The 27,715-nt window shown below is 35.6% G+C and overlaps 1 pseudogene; it reads left to right on the top strand.

Moving 5' to 3' along the window:
• The first annotated feature begins 259 nt into the window (after positions 1 to 259).
• Positions 260 to 15,880, top strand: LOC117929042 (annotated as a pseudogene).
• The last annotated feature ends 11,835 nt before the right edge of the window (positions 15,881 to 27,715 follow it).

Genomic DNA, 27,715 nt, shown 5'->3' with positions numbered 1-27,715 from the left:
TCCAAAAAGCCCGTCTCAAGCCCAAACTTCGGGTTGGGCCGGGAAGCTCCTTACTTAACACAAATTCTTCTCTTTTAAGTCCAAAAATACAGTCTGAAGCCCAAAATTTCGGGTTGGCCCGGGCGGGCGGGCGGGCGGATATGAAATATAAGAAAATAAATATCTCCATAATATAATTATTATTACGACAGTGGAATCTGAGAAAAGGTGGTGAGTGTACTACAATTTTGATCTTTTGCAGCAGACTGAATGTAGACTACAAAGAGAGTGAGAAATGGACGGGCAAGGCAAGGTGACCAGTGCGTGACCGGAGCTTCTGGGTACATAGCCTCATGGCTTGTGAAGCTCCTGCTCCAACGCGGCTACACCGTCAAAGCCACAGTTCGAGACCCAAGTCAGATCTCTTCCCAATTACAAAACTTCTCATTCCCGAACCCCACTTGCTATTATCCCCAATTTTCTTCTTTCTTTATTGTTTCAGTACTTTTCAAGCACAATGTTAGTTTTATGCATGTGGGTGGGCCGTTATTAAAAATGATTTCAGATACTTTCAGAATCAATCCATCTCAGATTCTGCATGTGTTCCTTCTTAATTACTACTATCTTGTAAAAATTTTTGCATTTAATTTACAAGACACTGAGGAGGTCTCAAAAAGAAAAGCAAAGGGAAAGAAAAAGATTTTCCTTCAGCCATACCAAATTGTTTTGGAACCAAAAACTCTAAATATGGGCCTGTGTTCTTTTTGGAGACCTATTCTTGAAAATAATTTCAGAGAAACGAAGAAAATCAACACATTTTTGTACAATTATTTGGCTTTATTGCAAGCTTTTGTTGTTCTACAAACAAGACAAGAGGACAGTTTAGGGCTTCATTTTGTTTCTTTACTGTTCTTCGGTTTCCTCTTGAATGCCTTTAGCTCTATTCTATTTTTAGTATTTCAACAAATTGTACATCACAACTGAAGTTTCTTGCACTTTGAAAATCCAATCATCTTGCATAAATGATCCAAAAGCTTGCAATTGCAGTTGAGAAAATGACTACTCTACATGCCCCATCCATTTTACTTCAATCCCCATTCTTCTAAGAAGAGCATAGTTGAACTTCTTAATATTCTAGTCATGCTTCCACTGTATACTCCTTACTAGGGTTGTTTTTTTTCTAGGGAAAATTAGGTTTCGGGCTGTTGATGTGGAAAATATATGATTTTGATAACCTAAATATACAAAATATGAGATCCAATTATTAATATGTAAAGTAATATCCAAAACGTGCACTATCTACTGTTTATTTTTCCTCTTCCCAGATTGCCCCTAAATCTCTCCATGTCATCAGCAAATCCTCCCATGTCAGCAGAACAATTTGAAACTTTCATTCTCAAAGCACAAAGAAACCCAACCCGAACAACTTTCCCTACCAATTTGGCCAGCACCACCCTCATCTCCTGCAACTTCTCTGCTCTCCCATTCGTTTATCTCAAAACCCGTAACTCCAACTCCAGAATCTCATTTATCAGAACCCCAAACCCAAACCCTCCAATTCTCAGTAAACCCAAACACCCAATTTCTACATTTCAGAAAAGGGGTGGCCTTCAAATCTGTCAGAGCTCCTTCAACACTCAGAATCCAGAAAACCCAGCTGCTAAAAATTGGGCTAAATTGGAGAGTGAGAACGGAGATGGTGGGGATGGAGGAGACTGGACAACATCAGCTCTGCTTTTCGTGTTGTGGGTTGGACTCATCTACTATGTTTTCAACCTCACTCCTGACCAGACTCCGATACCATGGACTGCAACCATTTCATACTAAAGAGAAGTGCTTTTGTTTTGCTTTTGTGTTTGTTTAATTTGATGGATATGGTTTTGTTGTTGTTGTTGTTGTGCTTATTTCATTAATTTGGAAAATCCTGATGAGTACTAGGGCTAGAAACCCATTTCAAATTCTAGTCATAGTTCTATGGTACCAGTTATTTTATATGGTACACATTGAGGTATAATTGATCTAGTAAATGAATATACCTGCTCCATATGTTCTTTTTCGTTTTTCTTCCCCACAATTTGATCACTCTAAGAAGAGTGTAACACATTATTTTGTGCCTTTGTTAGTCAAGGGATGTGTATTTCTTGAAAAAGTTGCCGAATTTGAAGGGAGATGATGGGTTCAGGATGAATGATGTGCTTGTGTCTCTGTGGTACATCATGGGTTTGTGGCCCTTGGTGTTATTTTAGGTTTTAAAAAATAAAGGAAGTGGATGGGGTGATATGTGTTCGTTCTTTTCTAAGAATGATTTTTGGTAAAACTGAAGTGAAATTGTCAGCAACTGGATGAAGTACAAATATTTATCCCTTGTTGCCCATATGGGTACAGGTTAATTTTGAAACATATACATATTGTTGAAACAAGAAGATTTTCATGTTGTATATAATATCTTAGTTACCAAAATAATATGTTAAGCCTATTTTTCTTTCAATATTTGACACGATTACAAGTCACTATTTTTCTACATAAACAAGGGAATTGCCTATTCCTTAGTTGCTAAAAAGTGTATTCAATCTAGAAAATGTTTTTTGGTACTTAGTTGTTTCATCTCTTTGAAAGAGAACTTCTGAATTTTAGGAGTTCATTTATTTCAATGATGATTGATATGAAATGATGTAAGTTAGTTCCCATGACAGAAACTGGTCCAAGAAGCTAGCAAATATGTTAATAAGATTGCTTCCACTAGGGGAAAAATATTTTTCTTGCCTACGTGTAAAATGTAGTATTAAAACATTGGTGTTGGACTTGTTGATAGTGTTGGAATGATATACGGTGCTGGTACTTACAAGATATTGTTGTCAAAAATGGTTTCTAGATTTATGGATCAGTGGTAGAGTAAAATATTATAAGTTGTGATTATGATTTCCATCAGGAGCCACTTGAATGTAAGAAAATAATGAAAGTGGATGAGTTGAGATGTGCTAGTTTCTTTGTTTGAAAGATTTTTAGTATAATTCTAGTGAAACAAAAAGTTTGTGAATCTAGTTTATAATATCTTTTTGTGTAAATATTATATTAAGCCTATCATACTGTCCATTTCTATGAAATAATCATTTAGGGTGTAATTGTCTTTACATAAGCAAAGGAATGCACTACTCTTTAGTTCTCAAACAAATAGATTTTACTTAGAAAAGTTCATTGAGTACTTGGTTGCTTCATTTCTTCAAACAAGATAGGAAGGAAGAAAGGAAGAAAAGTTGGTATAGATGTTAGGATGCCAATTTTTTTGGAACAAAGAAACTGGAATATGGGCTTTGTCCGTTATTGACCAAACTATTATTCTTTTTGTGCACTTAATACTGTTTCGATAAGCTAAACGTGAACTCTACCTCTCCTAAGCCTCGGTCCTTCCTTTGTGACCCTTAGACCATGTCATTATGTGGTTTTCTTGAGTGCTCAAGTGGTCCACCAATGGTTTCTTGGGACTGTACCTTAGGTACTACCTTAAGAGCCCTTAGGTACTACTTTAAGGGACCCTAGGTACTACCTTAGCTAAACTTGAACTCAACCTCTCCAAGCCTCGGGTCTTCCTTTATGACCCTTAGACCATGCCATTATGTGCTTCTCTTGAGTGCTCAAGTGGTCCAACAATGGTTTTTTGGTACTATATCTTAGGTACTACCTTAATGGCCTTTAGGTACTACCTTAGTGGCTTTCAGGTACTACCTTAAGGGACCCTAGGTACTACCTTAGCTAAACTTAAACTCAACCTCTCCCAAGCCTCGGGTCTTCCTTTGTGACCCTTAGACCATGCCATTATGTGCTTCTCTTGTGTGCTCAAGTGGTCTACCAAAGGTTTTTTGGTACTGTTCCTTAGGTACTACCTTAATGGCCTTTAGGTACTACCTTAGTGGCCTTCAGGTACTACCTTAAGGGACCCTAGGTACCACCTTAGCTAAACTTGAACTCTACCTCTCCCAAGCCTCAGGTCTTTCTTTGTGACCCTTAGACCATGCCATTATGTGCTTCTCTTGAGTGCTCATGTGGTTCATTAATGGTTTTTTGGTATTATACCTTAGGTACTACCTTAATGGCCTTTAGGTACTACCTTAGTGGCCTTTAGGTACTACCTTAGTGGCCTTCAGGTACTACCTTAAGGGACCCTAGGTACTACCTTAGCTAAACTTGAACTCAACCTCTCCCAACCCTCGGGTCTTCCTTTGTGACCCTTAGGTCATGCCATTATGTGCTTCTCTTGAGTGCTCATGTGGTTCACCAATGGTTTTTTGGTATTGTACCTTAGGTACTACCTTAAGGGACCCTAGGTATTACCTTAGCTAAACCTCAACTCAACCTCTCCCAAGCCTCCGACCTTCCTCTTTGACCCTTAGAACATGCCATTGTGTGGTTCTCTTGAGTGCTCAAGTGGTCCACCAATGCTTTTTATAGACTGTACCTTAGGTACTACCTTAAGAGCCCTTAGGTACTACCTTAGTGGCCTTCAAGTACTACCTTAAGGGACCTTATGTACTACCTTAGCTAAACCTCAACTCAACTTCTCCCAAGCCTCGAGCCTTCCTTTCTAACCCTTAAACCATGCCATTATGTGCTTCTATTGAGTGCTTAAGTGGTCCACCAATGTTTTTTAGGGATTGTACCTTAGGTACTACCTTAAGAGCCCTTAGGTACTACCTTAAGGGACCCTAGGTACTACCTTAGCTAAACCTCAACTCAACCTCTCCCAAGCCTCCGACCTTCCTCTTTAACCCTTAGACCATGCCATTGTGTGCTTCTCTTGAGTGCTCAAGTGGTCCACCATTGTTTTTTACGGACTGTACCTTAGGTACTACCTTAAGAGCCCTTAGGTACTACCTTAGTGGCCTTTAGGTACTATCTTAAGGGACCTTAGGTACTACCTTAGCTAAAGTTGGGGTTTACCTTTTCCAAGCCTCTGGCCTTCCTTTGTGACCCTTAGACCATGTCATTATGTGGTTCTCTTGTGTCTTCAAGTGGTCCACCTTTTGTTTATTGGGATTATTATTATCAACGTTGTTAAATTGAAAATGATCACTCAAGCGTTTGAAGCATGAGACAATTTGTTTGTTAAAGGTCACAACATAAGAGAAATTGAGAATTTTTGACATATAAGCTTTGGAATAAATTTTAGTTTAGATGTAAAGCTAACAACTATATCTAGGGAAATAAAATTTTATCATTTTTCAAATTTAAATTAAAGCTAATATGTACAAATTTTGTCAATATAAGCTAAAATAAATGTCCAATTATTTAAATTATGTTAGTTTTTTTGTATAGAAATTATATTTGCATAATGCAAAATTAATGTAATTAAAAATTATAAAAAGAGAGAAGAAGTGCTAAGAAATTTTCTATATATATAATTTATTCATGGACTATAAAATGATAGGAATTTTTGTCTTTATTATTTTTGTGTGAAATTTTTCAAAACCTTAAAAAAAAAAAAAAAAACAGAGAAAAGACGTCACTTTGGAAGTGAAGTCCACTTGCCATATCAGCATCACACGTCAGCATTTAGGGCTGGCCCCTCATGCCACTCCATATTCACCTCAGTTTTTACTAAATTTACCTTATTTTCCTTAATTTAAAATTTCATCAAGATGAAAATAAATTAAAACAATAAACAATATTCAATAAAATTTCAAACAAATAAAATTAAATGTATTTAATTAAAATTCGAGAAAAGATAAATGAAATTAATTCACATTTTTTTCATCTACCTTTTTTAATAAATATTAAAATCCCATGTATACTATGTTTTTATCATGGATTTGACTAAAAAAACAAAAAACTTTTGTGAAAACAAAATTAAAATATTGATTTAAAAACATTAAATTGATATTATAAAATGTTTTTTGGCCCATGCAGGTCTCAAAGTATGATGTGAGTTGGTAGGGAGGGATACCACATTTTTGTCAAAAACTGTAGTCTTCTGCATATGTAATGAATAAATCATGAGACATCAACAATTCACTTTCATTACAGAGAATTGGAGGTCTTTTTTACTTTTTCTCTCATGAGTCCCATCCCAAGGACACCAGCCAAATGTATGGGGGAAGATGCAGTGAAAAACACTATTTAAACTGCAGTTTGTAAAGCTCATGCCTAATTATTAACAACTTAATGCTCTTGTATCCTGTCAAAGAACTAGGGAAATTCCCATCACGAGAAACAGCCTTAGCAGAAACCTAAAGCAGATAACAAATGAGAAAAAGACCATTTAGTTGGTGATCATACGCCCTTCAAAGTTGGACTGTAATGAACTTAAATGCTAGCATGTTACAAGTTTGAATATATGCTGGAGACGATGATTGTCTCAAGAGCACAAGGATTGGATGGAGAACAAGGAGCATATAACCATTCCCAAATGAAAACCATAGCACAAACAAAATGTCATTGAAATACAAGTAGTAATTAATACAAGAAAACTCACATTCTCATAGTTTCAGTAACATATGTAATCAAAAAATGGCTTGAAATCAAAGCAATGGATATACCCTCTTCATATAAATTAAAGACTTGACAAATCCTCTCTTATAAGAACAAGACCATCCCACCTGAAATGGCCAAAACCAACTGGCTCCAAACACCTAAGCTGATTACCCTATAGGAAGAAGATGGGGTTGAAGATGCTCGTAGAGACCCAACCTCATCTGAAGCAGTTGGAGCATCTGCAGCAGGGCTGATGTCAGGAGCTGGTGCTGGAGCTAGGGTAGGAGGAATGTCGGTGCCTATAAAAATCAACAAATTTTTGTACAATTATTTGGCTTTATTGCAAGCTTTTGTTGTTCTACAAACAAGACAAGAGGACAGTTTAGGGCTTCATTTTGTTTCTTTACTGTTCTTCGGTTTCCTCTTGAATGCCTTTAGCTCTATTCTATTTTTAGTATTTCAACAAATTGTACATCACAACTGAAGTTTCTTGCACTTTGAAAATCCAATCATCTTGCATAAATGATCCAAAAGCTTGCAATTGCAGTTGAGAAAATGACTACTCTACATGCCCCATCCATTTTAGTTCAATCCCCATTCTTCTAAGAAGAGCATAGTTGAACTTCTTAATATTCTAGTCATGCTTCCACTGTATACTCCTTATGTACTAGGGTTGTTTTTTTTCTATCACATAATATATGTTCTTACCAAAATAAAGTTTTTGTAAGCTTTCATTCTTCTTATTTCCATTTAACATGCAAGTTGTGCTTATATATGCCACAGATGATCCAAAGAAGACAGAACACTTGCTTGCACTTGAAGGTGCTAAAGAAAGGCTTCATTTGTTTGAAGCAAACTTACTTGAAGAAGGATCCTTTGATTCTGTGGTTGATGGATGTGATGGAGTATTTCATACAGCATCCCCAGTTGTGATGATAGTTGACGATCCCCAGGTTTATCCTATATTGGTTCCATTGGCATACTGTAAAATTTAGTATTGTCTATATTCTTTTCCAATCAGTTACTGATCTTGAAATTAATAACGAATCATGAATTGTTAATTTGCATCATTCTTCTTTCTGTATGTGGTTTCTTCAACTGATCCAATGGTAGTGAATGCTGATTTCATTAAACCAATACAATGGTGGAAAAGAGAGAAATTGATATTGGATTTTTTATATTCTGCTTATGTGCAAAAATATTGAAGATGTTGGATCTCGAGTTTGCTCTTATTTCTTCTTTTTTTTTCTTTCTTTCTTTCATTCTTTCATTCTTCCCCCTAATCCTTCTTTTCTCCACTTGTTATGTTTGTTCAAAAGAAGATAAAGGCCCTTTGTCTTGCATCAATAAGAACCAAAAACCCTGTGAATATTTATTTAGGAATGTATAACTTCCTTGACAGCAGCATGGGAATGCTTACACCGTAACAAGGCTATTCCAATGGAAATTTATGGTGGCTGATCCAAACACTCCTTGTGCTTTTTTTTTTTTTTTTTTGAATAGGCAAAAGAGCAAAAGACATGTTAAAGAGCCAAAAAAAAGGCTACACCAAGTACATAGGAAGTACGCATGTGCACACCAAAGAAAAAAACACAAAAACCCTCTTCTTAATGGCAACCTAACCAATCGATAAAATCAATCATACAAAAGGACTCTTGCCCTAGACCCCCTTTGGTCCATTCTAAAAAGTTACAAAGAAAAGAGAATTTTAGCTCATGATACGAAAGCTCTACATTATCAAAAGCCCTTCTATTCCTCTCTTTTCAAATAGTTCAAAACAAACAAAGAAGTGCAACATTCCACACCTTTTTTTTCCTCCTCCCAACGGATCGGCTATGCCAACTAAGAAGTGTTGCTTGGACTGAGGTATGCAACACCCAAACCACTGCAAACAAGGAGAAAACCAATTGCCATAACAAACTAGCCTTAGAACAATGAAGAAGGATGTGAATGCAAGATTCCTTCTCATCTTTACATAAAAAGCGTTTGTTTACCAAAGTCCAACCTCTCTTCAAATTGTCCATAGTTAGAATCCCCTTCCAAGTTGCTTCCCAAAACAAAAAAAAAAAAAACTCACTTTTATTGGAGCCTAAGAATTCCAAATAAGCCTTGTCGAGAAAGAATCTGAACCGCTTTGAACCATCCCATCATAGAAAGATTTAACTAAAAATTGGCCTCCCTTTGTAGCCATCCACACCACCTTGTCATCCATCTCCCTTCTCATTGATTTGCCATGCAAACACAAAAGGAGTGCTTCAACATAACCTAACTCTTAATCTTGGAAATTCCTTACAAAACAAGGGTTCCAACACCCCTCAAAATCAATATGCTTCCAAACATCACATACCCAAGCCTCATTTGAAGCGGCTATAGCAAACAAAGAGGGGAAAGAGGTACTCAAAGGGGTGCCCCCACACCAAATGTCCTTCCAAAACCTTACCCTTCTTCCATTGCCCAAATAAAAAAAAATCTTGTTTCTGAAAGAATCCCATCATTTACTTATAGCCTTCCACAATCCTACGCCATGACCCTTCCTTGTCTTCAAAGAGCACCAACCTACTTCTTTTACCCCATTCTTACCAATGATTTCTTTCTTCCACAAGGTCTCCCCTTTTGACATGAACCTTCAACTCCATTTTCCTAAGAGAGCTTGTTCAAAATAGAAAGATTTTGAATGCCTCGCCCTCTCTCCTTTCGCTTTTGGCTTACAAACTTTTGTCAACTCACTAAGTGAGGCTTATTTGCAAGAGAACCCCCTCCCCAAAGAAAGTCCTTTTGAAGTTTTTCCAATTTACAACAAACCCTTCTTGAAATAACAAAATGGACATGAAATAAATGGGTAGGCTAGACAAGGTACTTTTGATGAGAGTTAAACACCCCACCCCCTTGGACAAGCTTTGTTTCTTCCACCTTTTGAGCTTTCTTTCCATCCGCTCTTGCCAAAGTCCCTCATTGTTGTCAATTTAAAGGTAGCACCCAAAGGAAGCCCAAGATACTTCGAAGGTAATGACCCCACTTTACACCCCAAAATATCCACCAACTCCTCCATTATTGGAACCCTTCCAACTAAGATTAGCTCACATTTTTCAAGGTTGATCTTAAGCCCAGAAATTGCTTCAAACCACATCAAGACCCAATGAAGATGCAATAGTTGGTCCTTAGAAGCCTCACAAAAAAATCAATGTGTCATCTGCAAATAAAAGATGAGACACCTCTACTTCCCACCTTAAATCCTGAAATAAACAAACCCCACCCCCCGCCCAAAAAAAAACAAAAACTCCTTGTGATTATCTTCAAGAGTGGAGAGTTATAGCATTTTAACTGACAACCACTGCCTCAAGGTGACTGAAGATGCATTCCACAAAATGTTAGACAAGTTGTTTAAGATTTTCTCCGGACCCTGAATGCTATAGGTATAAGAAATAGGTAAATGTGCTTACTAATAGTTGATGCATTCCACAAAATGCTAGAGAAGTGGTTGTTTCCTTCTCTCTGATCTCTTTCCTTACCTCTTTCCTCACCTCCCTCACTTTCCCAAATTCCCTTTTCCTTTATTTTCTCAAACAGCTCAGTTGCTCCACATGATTATTATTTTTTAAAATAGGAATGCTTCACAAGATTCATATATTACCTCCTTGCTAATTTTAGTTAGTTAGGCACTACCCCTTAAAAACTCAATTAAGTCTACATGATTATACCTTTGATGTAGTTATGAATACAAGGATCATCCATAACTCCTCCAATTGCATGACATATTTGTTATATTATTGATTCTAAACTGGCACTGTCATAACATGATCAGCAAAAAAATAAAAAGAAAATAAAAGTTACTTCTACAATTTGATGGATGAACCTTATGGCTATGTTTGGTTCCTAGAAAATTTGAGGCAAAATGCAAGGGAAAGAAAATAGAAAGGAAAAGTAGAAAGAAAGAAAAATTGAAGGAAAATTAAAAATAGATTTAAAGTCAAAAATTATTTTTATATATTACTTCAAACTTATTTCACTTATTTTAACTATTGAATACAAAGATTAAATAATTTGAAAATTCATAAGTTTCTAATTAGTTTTAATTATATTTGTCTTTCTTTGGTATTTTCTATAGAACAATCAAACATGAAAAAATCATTTTCCTTAGTGTTTTTTTTTTAGTACTTTCCAAGAACCAAACATAATCTATTGAGTTTGTCTATGATGATTGGCATGGGTTATTTTGTTTAGGCTCATTCACCAACCAACTGGTTTGTGGTGTACTGCTATACTTCTTTTCCAATTTTATTTTATTTTATTGGTTCATTTTAGGTTTAAAGAGATTTTATTTTATTTTATTTATTTATTTATTTTTATCATAATTCATGTGTAACCACATTTCCTTTGTCACCATCACCATGAGACTCCATATAGTGGTTGGGAGAGTTAGATGCTGGAACAGTTATGGAATAACTCCATCAATGTTGTGCATCTTTCTTTGAAATGTAGGAACGTGGATTTTTTATTTTTTTATTTTTTGAATATCTCCTTCTCATAAATAGGTATGGTATGCCCAACAACATTTTATTTTATCAAAATTCTTTGATAACATAGCTTATCAATATGATGAAATGATCATAATGTATCTCATCAACCTGATTTCATATTGCACAATGGAGCCTAGATTTTGAAGTTCTCTCAGTTACAAATGGAAATCTTGTGTTGATGTAATGGCAGATATTGTTTTTTGTAGTTGGGATTCTTCAAGAGTTTGGGAGGTGGGAGGAGTCCTAGAGGGAGAGCACTGTGCAGAGAGACCAACTTAGCTGGCTAATGGATTATTCGGCTTCAGAGAAAAGCTTGGATACATCAGAATATGAGAAAATCTTTCATTGACTTGTGTGCTAATGTCTATTATCCCACAACTCTTTGAATGCTTGTCACTGTAGAGTTCTTTAGGTTCCCTTAAATGTATATACATTCTTTTTTGGATCAGAGATCAATATGCCTTTCCCGTCGGAGAGTGGTTTTGTGCTGGAGGAGGCACTGCCTGTGCTATTTCTAGACTCCTGACTGTGGCCAGTCCACTCTGCACTTTTTTCAGTTTCCGGACACAACATGTTATACAATTAACATACCAGCTTCTATGTGATCGAATTCAGCTCCACCTCAATCATTGGAATTAGCAGCATGCCAACAATCACAGTGTGGGCACCAGAAATATCACCAGCATGCTTTTCTGGTGAAGTCAGGCAGCATCTTTTCATTTCAGAATGTGGCATGCTGCTGTTTGTGACTTTTTGGCCATCAGAGCAATTGTGGATGGCCCTTCAATAGACAAAACTTTATAGGTGTGTATTTGGGCCAAATCAAGGGTCAAGTTATGAATGAAAATATGAAAATGAAAAGAGAAACAGAGCAAAAATTCATTTTTACCATGTCTCTGTTCTTTCCATGAGGGATTAGGCTTGTACCTCTTTGGAAGACTCAGAATCTCCTTTCGGTTTTTCAGTGGCTCCTTTCTCCTATGACCCGTTCAAGAATGCTACTTTATTGTGGACCTTCTATGCCTTTATTGAAAAAGAAAAAGTGATAAGATATTTCAACTAGTTGAAAATAGAGGACCCTAAGGCCTGAGATAGACTGATGCTACATAGAAAATACATATGTACGGATATTCAAACTTATCTAGAAGAAATAGAAGCAAATGATACATGATAAGTTAGTGTCAAAAGGTGAACTAAGTCTTCCACTAGATAGTCTACTTAGATGTCAAAAATGTAGTGGGCTCTTTAGCCTCATGGTAGCCTAAAGCTCAAGTTTGGTTGATGTTACCTAGCAAACTCGAGACAGATGGAAATTTCAAGCCTTTTACAGGTCCATAGATGTGTGATTATTAGGGCTTTTTAATGTCATTTGTGATGGGGTTTGCTATTGATGTGATGCAGAGGTCCTGAAACTATTAGAAGGGATGTAAATCTGGTGAAAGAGTTGGATGTTTATGATCTTATGGGGAAGGAGAATTGAGCAATGGTTCTCTCTTGCATGTCACTGGGTCAAAAAGGGTCAGGGAGATAAAACCACCACTTGTGGAGGGTAGTGGATCTTTTTAGAGACATTGGCTGATCATTTCTTGAAAGTTTAGATCGAGAAATCAAGAAGATGAGAGGCTGATTAAGAGAGAAGTCATGTCCTATGCCAACTTTGTTTGAGTGAGCCATATCATATACTTCTACCTGGGGTTAATCTTTAAGGCTGGAGGGTTCATTGTCTCTTCATTTTTTTCCCTTTATTTTTTTTCCCCTTATTGAATCATGTTCTTGTACATCTACTTGTTTGAAGGATTTCTCATCCTTCCTTGTAAATAACTGTTTGCATAATATTATCACACAAAAACATAGATCATAGACAAGCTGAGAATTTCTTTAGGATCCATAATGTGATCTTATGTTTGCTTCTATACATAATTATTAGCTTTTAATTAGCTTATCTTCATTGGACTACTAATGTGGAGATTTGTTTTATCTGTTTCTCCGTGTTTCAGGCACAACTAATTGACCCAGCACTAAAAGGAACAATGAGCGTTCTAGGATCTTGTGCAAAAGTTCCATCTGTCAAAAGAGTAGTTGTAACATCATCTATGGCTTCAGTTGCATTCAATGGGAAACCTCTAGCTCCTGATGTGCTAGTTGATGAGAGTTGGTTTTCAGATCCAGTTTTCTGTGAGAAATCAAAGGTTGCTTAAATGAGATGATATCACATGCTATCTCTTTTGCATGTTCTTGTTTGTGGCTTTACAAAATGTTTTCTTTTCATGGCTCTTCACTTCTTTTACCCTGCAGAAGTAGCTGCCAATTTGTCATGCCCTCTTGTTTTTACACTTCTGCTAGCCAGCTTAGGGTTAAATAACATGATGGGAATGAGAGGATTATCCCTTTATTTTGCTAAGCCTGCCATTAGATTAAATAATCCTTCCATGTATGTCTAATATTTCACTAATACAGTGTTGGTAGCTGTCTGATCCATAAAGTCGCGTCGCATTCCTCAAACAAGAAATTAAATGAGAACTCTAATTTGGATATTATATGAATGAAATGGATGTTAATCTCTGATTGTCTTACTGTCCATTAAGCATGATGGGCTCAGAAACATGGGTTGACAAAACAGTTGTGACATATCTAATTAGTTTTAATGTGAGTGTGTATGCCTGCACAGCCTCCTATTGATTTTGCTTGGGTTCATAAGTTCATTGCTCGTTCTCTATGTTCCATTATCTACTAGCAATACATAGAAATGCTTCTCACTATATATTTTCAAACATGTTGGTTTCTACTAGCTATGGTATATGCTTTCAAAGACATTAGCTGAGGAGGCTGCTTGGAAGTTTGCAAAAGAGAATGGGATTGACATGGTTACAATAAATCCAGGGTGGGTGATTGGCCCTCTCTTACAGCCTACTCTTAATCTAAGTGTGGAGGAAGTTCTGAAGCTACTAAAAGGTACTCTTCTACAATTGATGAGAATCTCTTTTTTATGTTTATCTTTCTACTCCAGTAGCAATGCATGCTTCACTTCAATATTGAGTCAACTCTATCCAACAGCCCTGCAAATGGAAACTCAGAAGTTTAAATCAAAACTTATCAATAAACCGTCACAAGACTTCCACAGTTCCACATAAAAGGACTACATATGCATTTTGATATATGCTGACTAATCTTCTAACATTAAAAAATTGTTCTCTCCTCTGGTCATTATAGTTATATCACCAAGATACTCATTTAGGGGATTTACATATGAGATTAGATGAAGATATATTTAGTTTTGGGCGCCTCCTAAGCCAGACTGGTTTGGAAGGACCCCTGGACTGTGAAAGGACTGAAAGCATGCGTATGCAATTACTATCCTGAACTTGAGGTATATTTACATAAAAGTTCAAGCCAAGGGCAAGAACTTCTTAAATAACCCATTAATCCTTTTGATCTACCCCATCTAAATATTACTGCAGCTCAACATAATTAGCATAAAGTGGGGGTTCCCCGCATCCAACTCCATTGCAAATGAGTTGTTCATGTGCAACTCACTTGATCAGTATTTTTAAAAACTTCTACTAACTTTTTTGGACTATTTTACAGATCTTAACATTCTCTAAACATTTAGAATCATTTCTAGTGGCTTTATAGGGCAATATCATGTTACTTTATTGACAACTCTTAAAATAATCAATACTACCTTAACAGCCAATATGGTTTGTTTCCTCACTAGCCAACCTCTTCTGCCTCCAACTAACCTCCCCTGTATCTTGCTTCAATTATGAGGGTGTTGCCATTAGGTTGAGCATTGGACGTATGATAAACCTGTGCCTTGATGGTTGTACTCTGATTCATGGATCCAGACCGTAGTAATTGGGATTAGACTTGTTGGTAGTTGCTTTAGTTCAATGCTTGCAATAACCAAAGTAATTTGTCGTGCTGCTTTAGAACTGTTCGATCTTTCGTATGAAATAAGAAAGGTATTTTGTACAAAATAATGTTTTCACTTGTAATTTCCAACATTACATAAATTGATAAATATAAGTGTATTTGCTAAGTGTGATTGCATCATTTTCTAAGCATTTCCGTTTGAGACAAACAGTCTAAGACGAAAATGTGTGCTTCAAAAATTTCCAAGAAAATGTGATTAGTTTAAACTGCATAACCAATGTGATTAGTTTAATCACTTGACAATATCCAAGAAAATGAATGACAAAACATCAAAATATCCACAAGCACATTGCAGACTTTATATCAAGATACTGAATTCTTCAAATGCAAGTATTTGGAATTTGTTTGTTGCAGGAGCTCAAACATTTCCGAATATATCATCCTAGTGGGTTGATGTTAGAGATGTTGCCAATGCACACATTCAAGCATATGAGATCCCAGAAGCTAGTGGAAGATACTGAAGATTTTGCGCAAGCTCTACCCTGGATTACCTCTACCTGAAAGGTAAGTTTCTATTTGTTATTGTTAGTGCTCGTTAGTGCCATCATTAGAAGCAAGTGAGATCAACACGATATTACTTATTATTCCATTGGATACATTGAAGAGTACCTGCCATCTTATTTCCCCTTAAATATTTATGCCTTGGTATCATGCAAAAAATTCTTAGATGGGATCCACATGTGTTTGGTTGCAGATGCGCAGATGACAAACCTTATGCACCATCCTCCCGGGTATCCCAAGAGAAAGCAAAGAGTTTAGGCATTCACTTCACTCGTCTAGAGGTGAGCCTGAAGGATACAGTTGAAAGCTTGAAGGAGAAGAACTTTGTCAGTTTCTGACTCATGGTATTTACTGCTAGACTTGCAAATAAATCATAAACTAATGGTGCTTTCCTGCTAATTTTATTGTTATGAACCTCATTGCACCTATGATTTGTTGGGTTTTGGGGCTTTTATCTTGTAATATTTGATTGTAAGCATTTCTTATGCTAGAAATTGGTATCTGTATCAACTATAAGTTTCCCAGTTCAAATTTCCTATTTGTGTTAGAATAAGGTGAAACTCAATCACACTTACGAAAAGGGAATTAGTCCAAGTGGATTATGAGGGTCCAAGAATGGAATCAGTTGATGGAAGTGGTAAAATATGTTGAACAAAATTTATATACTGCAGTAATACACAAAACCGAAAATTGCTTCATATTAATAATTAAAGGACACAGGAAACAATAGGCTTGTGTCCTTGAGCATCAACCCCATTATTCCACTGGACGTGTTGCCACAGAAGTGGGTATAAGGAAGCATATTCCGATCATCCAAGGACACTGGGTGTGACTTCACCAACAAAGCTCACAGCTGATACAAGCAAACTACCTCTCATAGGAACAACAGTAGAATGGCATAAAGAAAACTAGGACTGTTTCACTAAATCGAAGGAATATCTTTGTGGGAAGAGAACAAAGAGGATGCACATATTCAAAATTTGTGGCTGACCTATTTAAACCTTTCATTGATACTGGTTGAGCTTCTCTCTGTATTCGTAGGGTGCGTCCCCTCCTCTTTTGGCACTTTCTAATGTATGTTCTTGTTGTCTATAAAAAAAAAAAGAAAAAAAAAATACTGGTTGAGCTTCTTAAGATTGACACAACAGTTTTTCTCCATTCTTAATTTATAATCAAAAGACTGGCTGAGCTATTTCTTTGTTCTTATTGAGTTTTGAGATGAAACCACATGTGTTTGTCACTCATGGCAGGTGTGCAGATGACAAACCTTATGTTCCAGCCTTCCAGGTGTCCCAGGAGAAATCCAAAAAGCTTGGGTATTCACTTCACTCCGCTGGAGGTGCCTAAAGTTACTGTAGAAAGCTTGAAGGAGAACCAGCTCATCAGCTTATGAGTCAATTATTTGGCTGTCATTGAAACAAATCACTAATTATTAGTGTACCCAAAATACTGTCATTGTTATGAAATAAATTTGTGGCTAGGATAGGGCTGATAGGTGCTAGAAGGAGACTGCTTGGGAAGAATACCAATCAGCATTATAGTAAGGCATCTATTGGAAAAAGACATGACTTCAAACTCTTTTTTGAATAATTTCCAATAAACAAAGATGAGTTTTATGTTTGTAGAAATATTCAAACCTCCAAGCTTGTGATATAAAATCCAACACAAATTCAAAAACTAATTTGCATGGGAATTCAAGTAATTAGAACAGAGCACCAGCACCAGTTTGACAACAATTTTGTATAGACTCTTTCTAATGAGAGTTTGTAGGGGACATGACCATATGTTCTTTACAAAATTTGATCTTAATAATTTTAATTATATTTTCACATTTTTTATAGTAAAATCAAATATGAAAAAAAAAATATTTTCTTTAATATTTTTTTTCTTTCTACATTTTGGTTGCTCCTTATTAATATTCTTAAACCAAAGGTGGAATTCCAATTTTCCCTTGATCACTGCTAAAAGAGATAAATCCTGAGTTTTTGAACTATCATTTTGAAGTTATGATGTTTTTCATTTGTAAAATTATCTAGAGGGAGATTGAATAGGTAGTTTTGTTGTTTAAACCCAAAAAATAGATTTTTCATCATACTTGAATTTTTAGTTATTCAAATTATTTAGAAGTAAGAATGATATACATAAAAATCCGGTTTCATATGACTACGAATATAAGAAAATTCAAGTCTAACCCAAGCAAATTTGCTAATTCTAAATTATAAGTACACAATTTTAGGAAGATTTAGATGCTAGTAATTTCAAAGAATTTTTTTTTTTTATTATTAGGTAGGTTTTGTTAGGTAACTATTTTCAAAGATAGTTTTGAAAAATAGTTTTTAAGAATAATTTTTTAAAAATGTTTTTCGATATTTTGAAAAATAAAAGTCTGTTTGAAAATCTAAAATATTTTTAACATGTTTTTAATATTTTAAAATATGTTTAAAAAACAATTTATGTATCTAATATTTTATTTTTAATCATTATATATGTTTGTAATTATTTTTTTTAATTCTTAAAAAATAATTAAAATATATTTTATGAAAATATCATATTTTTTATTTTTAAGAGTAGAAAATAAAAATAATTTTTTTTATTGAAACGTGTTTATTCTAAAGAATAGAAAACTGTTATAGAAAACAGTAGTCAAACAAACCTTTATATTTTACTTTTATATTTTTGGCACAAACATATATATATAAAATAAAAATAAAAATATCAGGTGATATATATATTTTTTTTTTCCAAGGAAGGGAGGCATTTTTCTTGGCAGCATATCTTGATTCACAAAGTATAAACCCTTGCAAATTGAAAGAAAGACAATTTACATATCATTAAAGGGTGATATGTAAGCACTCTTATAGGCCTACATCTTCTTCATTTGGATTTGGAATTTAACCTCTGATAAGCGTTTACTCGTTTTTAATCTGTTTTTTAGGAAGCCAGTTAATGAGATTTTGCCAACCAAAAACAGAGGTTTGTTAGCCCTCTTACCCTCAGGCTCTCTTGCATATGCTTGAAGAATATTGGAAACCACTAATTAGTCATTGCAGTTTCATAGTCTTACAAGAAATCTTTTTATGGTGGCAGGAGAACAGACTGCAACATAGTCTCATTCCCCTTCATGATTTAGACATTGTAAAGATCAAAAACCTGTTCCTGGTAATATAAGAAGAAGAGCAGCCAAAGAACAGGAACAAAATGTATTGGAACCTTATGGACTTGAATAGTTGGTATTTAGGTGGCAAAAATACACAAAAATGCACTAAACAAACTACTAATCAGTAGGCCAAGATTCTACTTCCAAGAGATAGGTTTGTCATCCATGTCAAGAAGGCTTGCCCTTTATTTTTGTGGGACTTTGGCATCACCAAATTTCTGGAATTCTTTCAGGTTTCTAAATGGAATGGTTCAAGTCATCAATACATTCCCAGAATTCTTTTGTAAATGTCATCATCCTGGCCAACTTTCTTTAGTGTTGAAAGAGGGGGTGATACCATGTTGCTAAAATTTGCAGTCCATATGTACTAGATGGACAAGAACTACAACACTTGTATTAGAAACATCTCTGTTGCCTAGATTTGCATTACCTGCCATAATTAAGCACATTTTTATTATTGTAGCAGAGTGTTTTAGAGTCACCCATACCTATTCCATCTTCATGTCTCTCAAACAACTAGGTCCATTGGTAGCAGAAGAAGAGCAACTTGAATAGTTGGTCATTTCCTTTTATAATTTAGGGATAAAGGTAAAAAACTACAACACTTGAATAACTGGTATTCAGATGGACAAGAACTACAACATTTCTCTCATAAACATGTATGTTCTTTCTTCAACTCTTACTCTATTGCCTGGAGTTGCATTAACTACCATGATTAATCGCCTTCTATTTATTCTTGTGGAGAAACAGGTTTTGGTGTATGCAAAGACTATACAATTGTTGCACCTCTTGATTTTCAAGACCACCCAGCCTCTTCTCAAGCATCTAGAATTGTCAAGCTGATTTATGGCTAACCTTCCAAGGACCTTAGGGGCTTCATATAGGGTAGATCTAGTGCAAGAGATTCAGAATTATCTCTACCTAACCCATCTCCATTTCTTTAGAATAACTAGATGCTATGGCCAAAATCTCACATAAGGCGTCAGGTTCATGTTGGGGCTCATTCACAAGATTAAGATGAATATAGCAGGGGATGTTCCTGATCTACCACCAGCCATGTTGTCAAGTTGTTCAATGCCCTTGTGTTGACTATGGCCACAGTCGCAGTTGTGTGTCCTTTCCCAAAAGAAATGTCATTTTGAAACTTTTAATGTCAACAACAAAACTTTCATGTTTCTACATTCAGGTACCCACAAAAAATTGAGTCCATGTTAGCTTCCAATGATGGAAAGTAATAATCTGAACAAGGGAACAAGTGCTCTCCTTGCTCTTTTTCAGTAGAACACTAGTTCATTTCCAATCAATTGAGGAGGAAACTAATTTTAAACATGGAAGCCAAGTACTTGATTTCTGTTTGACTAGTGGAACAATTGAAACGTATTTACAGATTTAGCATTAGATAAGTTTAACAAAATCACTAATTAACCCCCAAACCTCTCCCCCCCATCCACCACAAAGGAAAGAAACAATGTTTTGGGATCCTAGTAGCTTTATGTTACAAGATTCTAATCAACATATGCTACAGAGTATTATGTTGGTCCAGTTCCTCTACTCTGCATTGCAACAAAGTATAAGTTGGTTTTCTCTTTTCTTCATCTTCAAATGAAACAACCATTCTCAATAAATAAAAAAAATACAAGAAATTGAGAGCTAAGACCATTTCCTTTCATTGTACTCTGTTTTCTGTGCTCCTTCCTTTCTTGGTCAAGCCAAACAGTCTGTAGTTTGTCCATTTTTTCTTCACCCCACATCAAAAACCAGTGTGTTAGGTTATCCCATCTCTTTATCCCCTTGTCAAGACACAGAATTTAATGCATTGTTGTCTTAGATTCCTCCTAGTTAAAAGGAAGCTTGAAATATCTCCATTGCTTCTTTGTTTCAGTTGAAGAATAGGGTTTCACGGGAATAATTTTCTTTCATTGAGATTATTCTTTTATAGACTTTATAGCATATACAAATCCTTCAAATTAGGAAACTAAATCACTGATTAAAAGAAAAGAATAACTCCTAACAATTACTTTCCTAAAAATATAAAGATTGACAACCAATAAATAACTCCTAATAATTACTTTCCTAAAAATACAAAGATTGACAACTAATAAATAATTTACAGCTTTACAAAGTTATTTCTTTCCATAACAGTTTCAGTTTTCCAACACTCCCCCTCAAGCTGGCTTAAAGATATCTTCCATAGCCAGCTTGCCAACTAGAAAATCGAATTGCCTCTTGTGTAGTCCTTTGGTGAAGACATCAGCCACTTGTTCCTCAGTAGGGATATAGGTCATACAGACCAATTTGTTATCTATCTTCTCTTTAATGAAATGATTGTCCACTTCCACATGTTTGGTGCAGTCATGGAGAACCGGATTGTGAGCTACTGAAATTGCTGCCTTGTTGTCACAATATAACTTCATAGGAGATGAACATGTCATCTTTAACTCTTCCAGTAATCTTCTTATCCACATAATCTCACAAATACCATGAGTTACAACTCTAAACTCAGCCTCAGCACTACTTCTAGCAACCACATTCTGTTTTTTACTTCGCCACGTATCCAAGTTGCAACCTACAAATGAACAATACCCAGAGGTGGACCTTCGATCCACTATGCTTCCAGCCCAGTCTGCATCAGTGTAGGTTTCAATTTGTAGGTGTCCTCGTGACTTGAATAGAAGACTTCTACCTGGTGTCCCCTTTAGATACCTTAGAATTATGTAAACAGCTTCAAAATGCTCTGGTCCAGGCGCATGCATAAACTGACTAACCATACTCACTGAGAATGCTATGTTAGGGCATGTATGGGATAGGTAAATCAATTTCCCAACAAGCCTCTGGTAACGATCCCGGTCCTTCATATTCTTGCCTTTTGTAAGTTGCAGTTTTATAGTCAGCTCTATAGGTGTTTCAACAGGCTTACATCCTAACATACCTGACTCATCAAGAAGATCAAGAACATACTTCTGTTGATTTACAAAGATACCTTCTTTGGACCTAGCAAACTCCATCCCAAGAAAGTATTTTAATGCCCCCAGGTCCTTAATCTCAAATTCCTCAACAAGTTTCCCCTTCAGCTTCTTTGGTTCATTGCAATCATCCCCAATTAACACAATATCGTCAACATACACAATTAAGATGGCTACTTTACCTTTATTTGAATGTTTGTAGAACATCGTGTGATCAGCTTGACTTTGAGTATATCCATAATGCTTTATTACTTTGCCAAAGTGCTCAAACCAAGCTCTAGGCGACTGCTTAAGTCCATATAAGGACTTCTTCAATTTGCACACTTTCCTAACTCCAAAACTTTCTTCAAAACCTGGTGGAGGAGTCATGAACACTTCCTCCTCTAGGTCTCCATTAAGAAAGGCATTTTTAACATCCAATTGGTGTAAGGGCCAATTGGAATTTACTACAAGGGACAACAAAACTCTAATCGAGTTTATTTTAGATATGGAGGCGAAAGTCTCTTGGTTGTCTATCCCATAGGTTTGAGTAAAACCCTTTGCCACAAGTCTGGCTTTGTATCTCTCAACACTTCCATCTACTTTACTCTTTATTGTAAACACCCATTTGCACCCTACAATTTTTTTTTTCCCTTGGTAAATCTACAACCTCCCAAGTGCCAATCTTTTTTAAGGCATTCATTTCCTCAAACACTGCCAATTTCCAACTCGGTTCATCTAGTGTTTCTTGAATATTTCTAGGTACCACAAGTTTTGAAATATTTGTAGTGAATGCTCTATAGTTGTCAGAAAGGTTACTATAGGAGATATATTTGGCAATGGGATGTTTAGTGCAGGCTCGGGTTCCCTTTCTAAGAGCAATAGGGAGATCAAGGTCAAGGTCCTGTGCAGGAACAATTGGGACTAATCCTAAACCGGGTTCGGGTGCAGATATTTCTAGACTTGGACCAAAGTGTGATGGTAAACTTAGATCAGTAACAGAAGAAGAAGAAGAATGTATATGAGTAAGAATAGAAGGAAGGTTACCTGAGACATTTAGAGAGCCATTGCCTAGGGCTTTCGGTTGACCATGTGCTGGGATGATCGGCTGGTCTTTACTTCTTCTAGGGACTTTTTTCCTTGAATAAACCACAGGCTCAAGATTGTTTCTATTTTTTTTCATTCGTAGTATTTCTTCTTCTGACAGACCAATTTCAGATTCGGATTCAGTAGACTTAGTTTCTTTATTTTCTTTTTCAAGAGAGATATCACGAATTACACTAGGCAAAGGTTCAACAATTTCCCAAAAATTTGGTTCCACTAATTTCTCCCCCTGAAGTAAATTTTTGGTAAAATATGGGACATTTTCCATAAAGGAAACATCCATAGTTGTGTAAAAACGTTTTTTAAGGGGATTAAAACATTTGTAACCCTTTTTATTAGGAGTATATCCTACAAAAACACATTTTTCTGCTCTTGGGTCTAACTTAGATCTTGACATTTTTGGAATGTGTACATATGCAGTGCAATCAAATATTTTCAAGGGTAATTCAGAATTAATTCGAGATTCTAGAAATACCTTTTTCAAGCACTCCAAAGGAGTGGTATACTGCAAAATTTTTGTAGGCATCCTGTTGATTAGATATGAAGCAGTTAGTATGGCATCCCCCCATAAGTATTTTGGAATATTCATGTAAAATTTCATAGCGCGTGCTACTTCTAACAAGTGTTTATTTTTACGTTAAGCTATTCCATTCTGTTCAGGGGTATCATAACACGAGGATTGATGTAAAATTCCTTTCTCATTTGAAAAGGTTTCCAAAACTTTATTAAAGTACTCAGTCTCATTATCAGATCTCAAAATACTGATTTTTGTTTGAAATTGATTTTCAATCATTCTGTAAAATTCTTTAAAAATCCTTTCGACTTCAGATTTTTTCCTCATTAAATATTCCCAACAAAGACGTGTATGATCGTCTATAAAGGTCACAAACCATTTTTTTCCTGAAATTGTGGTTACTTTTGAAGGTCCCCAAACATCATTTGATGCATAGTAGGGTTTTGGAATGTAAGTTTTTCGTTGGCTCTTTGCCAATAAACAAATTTCACATTGAAATGATAAAGGATCAACCTTTTGAAATAACACTGGAATAAATGTTTTAAATAAGAGAAACTAGGATGGCCTAATCTACAATGCCAAACCATTATTTGATCACAAACAAAAAGAGAACTAATACTACTTAGTCCTTGAGCAATTTTATTACTAGGTAAATTATCCTTGAAATAATAGAGACCATCGATCATCCTAGCACTGCCAATTGTCTTCCTCGAGCTCTGGTCCTAAAAAATACAATGGGATTCAGAGAAGATAACACAACAATTAGAATCTCTAGATAATTTGCTAACAGACAAGAGATTACAAGTAAGTTTAGAAACATGGAGAACAGATTTAAGATCTATTCCCTCAGAGATTTTTATTAGACCTTTTCCTGCAATAGGTGAGAAATTACCATCAGCTATCCGAACCTTTTTATTTCTAGGACATGGTGAATATGATTCAAACATGTTTGAGGAATTGGTCATGTGGTTGGATGCTCCAAAATCGATTATCCATGGAATAGATTTAAAACGACAAGATAGAGCATATAATTCATTACTTGTGTATGCGCCAAAGAAACACTAGAAGTACCAGATGTCAAGAGGTCTTGCCAGATCCACTTCAAGGAGTTGAAGTACTTTGTGACATTGTCCTCCCTTTGTCGTATCTCACCAAGTTTGAGGGTTAATTCAAAGATCTGTGATTGATTCCCTAAATTAGAATACATTTGATTTACATTCTCCCAAAGCTCTTATGCTGTTGGATAGCACATGTAATTAGAGCTAATGTCTTCTTCCATAGAATTCACAAGCCATGTCATCACCATGGAATTTTTAGCATCCTATATAGCATAGTTCGGATCATCTACTACAGGAGCCTTCTTTTCACCCTTCAGGTAGCCCATCTTTCCACGTCCTCTGATGTACATCCGAACTAATTAAGACCATCTCAGAAAGTTGTCACCATTCAAGCGAATTGTGGTGATTTGGACAGAGTGAGATTCCGAGATGGTAGGACTGATTTTTGAAGAATCAGTGATGATGGGATTGTTCAAAGAAGGTTGAGGAACAGTAGTGGACTCGTTTGAAATATCTGACATGGTTTTAGAGAACAGGAATTGAAAGAGAGGAAGAAGAAGGATTTCGGCAAGCAAATTGCTAGCTCTGATACCAAGTTGAAGAATAGGGTTTCACGGGAATAATTTTCTTTCATTGAGATTATTCTTTTATAGAGTTTACAACATATACAAATCCTTCAAATTAGGAAACTAAATCATTGATTAAAAGGAAAGAATAACTCCTAACAATTACTTTCCTAAAAATACAAAGATTGACAACTAATAAATAACTCCAAATAATTACTTTCCTAAAAATACAAAGATTGAAAACTAATAAATAATTTACAACTTTACAAAGTTATTTCTTTCCATATCAGTTTCGATTTTCCAACAGTTTCTTTGAGCCAAAGGATAGAATACTGTTTTTCTCTGTTTCTTTAAGATGCAAGAGGTTTGTATAGAACTTAGGTGAGGTAACTATTAGTCAAGGAGGTAGGCAGATCTGAATTCCCTTTAGTCATACAGAGTATTTCACAATCACAAATATGGAGGTATTTAATTATGGGAGGTAATATACCCCTCAGAATTTGATGTGGAAGGTGGAGACTAACAACAACATAGATGTATATAAGGGATTTACACTTAGTCTTATGCATCAAACAACCCTCATTTAGTATAAACCACAAATTTTGGCAACTCGTGATCCACAATTTAGAGCATGGGAGGAAGTAGACCTATTGGAAAGACAACAGGAGACAGTTAAAAACATGCAAGAATTCCATAGATGAGTTGCTGTTATGAATTATTCAGAATCCATGAGAAAATTTAAAGCCCATTAATTTTGAATGAAGCACCTACTTAGCAAGTCTATTTTGTAGAAATAAACCAAGTCTTGAGGACCAATTCAATTACCAAATCTCTGGGAAACATTGAGGCTTTTTTAGTAGCTTCCCAATTAGTGCATAAGGTGGCAATGCTAATTGCTTTTGTGGAAGCTCTTCTTCTTCTAGTACTGAGGAAAAGGCTATAATCCTAAATCTCCATTCTCCATGTACAGATGTCTTCTTCGATGCATGCTGTCAGAGAAGATGAGGAAGCTTCAGAATGTTAGTTGACAAATCAATTAGAGCAATGGAATTGGAACAAGACACAAACTTCAAAACATTAAAAATCAGTAATGTAGATAAGGGCATTTATATGTACACATATTGATCAGAAAATAAACTCCATCCTATAGCAACCTAAAAACTTAAAAGAAAGAAGTATAATTTCAAATATGTAATATTTTGATCTATTAAAGCCCAAAGCATTTTATGTTCATACAAATGAGAAGACATAATGACAGCTGACTTTGAGGATTGAAAGAAAAATGAATTGATGCTACTTCTCAATGCTAATGCCATTAATTTGTTGCTGCTTTTTGTGGCCATGTCGAGCCTGTCCATCAGATAAGGTTTGAATCGCTTCTATTATTCTTGTTTAAGATAATCCCTTCTTTTTTTCCTTTTTTTTTCTTTACATAGTCAATCATCTTGTTTCATGTTTGCCCTATAGTTGGTCTGCTGATGGTAGGCTTCTTTTGAGTGGAAGCAAGGACTCTATACTGAAGGTAAATTGTGGGAACTATGTCTTTTTGTGGTATAGATGGGATTATCATATAGTTGAATGATTCTGTTGCTTTGTTATAGCTTTTCAAGGCACTAAAAAAGAAAAAAAACAAAGGTCAAACTAGGAAAAATATTTTGTCCTGATTTCAGGTATACTCTTTCCTTATGAAGTCTTATTTTGGTAAATTATAGTTAGATATAATCACATAGATGTTTTTTTCTTCCAAGTTTAAACAGTAATTCGGGATAGTGTATTATGAAAATATACTAAAATGAAAAATCCTATGAATGCATTCTACTTTGGATATTTCTTATGAATCTTCCCTTGCACTCCTGACCACCGCAGACACTCCCATCACACCAAGCCTTGTAGTTGTTCTAAATTGTTGCAAATATGTTAGAAACCAATTACTAATATTAAGGACGGTCATGTCTACTGATTTTGGGCTAGAATTTTTAGAGTAGGTGGGAAATTATGGTTGCAGTAGGGAATGTGAGTGCTTTTGTTTTGCCAAGGTGGCTTTTCTTATTCATGCTAACATCAACAACATAGCAATGAACTCGATTTAATATTGTTTATCGTATAGGCTTGAGATATACGGACACAAAAGTTAAAACAAGATCTTCGAGGCTATGAAGATGAGGTATTTTCCTCCTCTTAAGTACTAGTTAATATTCTTCTTTTGACATTGTACTTGTTTTAATTAATGTTTTCCTTCTTTTCGTATTCTGGAAAGGTCTTTGCTGTTGATTGGAGTCCAGATGGTGAGAAGGTAGCCTCCGGTGGTAGGGATAGAGTACTCAATTTATGGATGGGTTGATGGCTAAAGGAGGAAGAGATGTATGAAATGAAGATTGACATGATTCTTCCACAACATGATGGACTTGGCAGACACTCAGCTTTTGCCTATAGTTGATAGTCTACCATGTGTAACTTATGGGCACATCATGTGAACCTTATTCAATGTGGCATTGACAGTTAGTTTATATTTACATGGGTGTAATGTTGCACCAGTATCCTCTAATGAACCTTGGATTCTTTTTTCTCAGTTTCTTCCTCTCTTGGTCAAGCCAAACAATTTATCTTCATGACTTCCTCCTATTACCAAAAAGCAGCATCTTGTGTTCTCCATCTCTTCATCCCCTTGTCAAGAGACAACAATTTGATGCATCTTTGCATTGGGTTGTTTCCTCTCCTTCTCATTTCCTTCCTCCTCATCTCATTGCTTAGTTTTGGATACTCTATTTCTTTTTATCATTATGGTAGAGCATCCTTGCAAGATGTACAAGAAATATGTTGTGGTGCATTATCCCCTTCTCTACCACCCGAAATTTGTTTTCCATGATCATTAATACCAAGATGTTTAAGCATCAAGTAAGGCATCTCTTGACAATTATGCGAGAAATAAGAGACAAGCAACATACCGGTATTCAAGAGAAGTGATGTTCTACATTTACA

This window comes from Vitis riparia, chromosome 13 (assembly GCF_004353265.1).
Source record: "Vitis riparia cultivar Riparia Gloire de Montpellier isolate 1030 chromosome 13, EGFV_Vit.rip_1.0, whole genome shotgun sequence".
In the NCBI taxonomy this organism is placed as follows: domain Eukaryota; kingdom Viridiplantae; phylum Streptophyta; class Magnoliopsida; order Vitales; family Vitaceae; genus Vitis; species Vitis riparia.
This window is presented reverse-complemented; position numbering and strand designations above follow the sequence as displayed.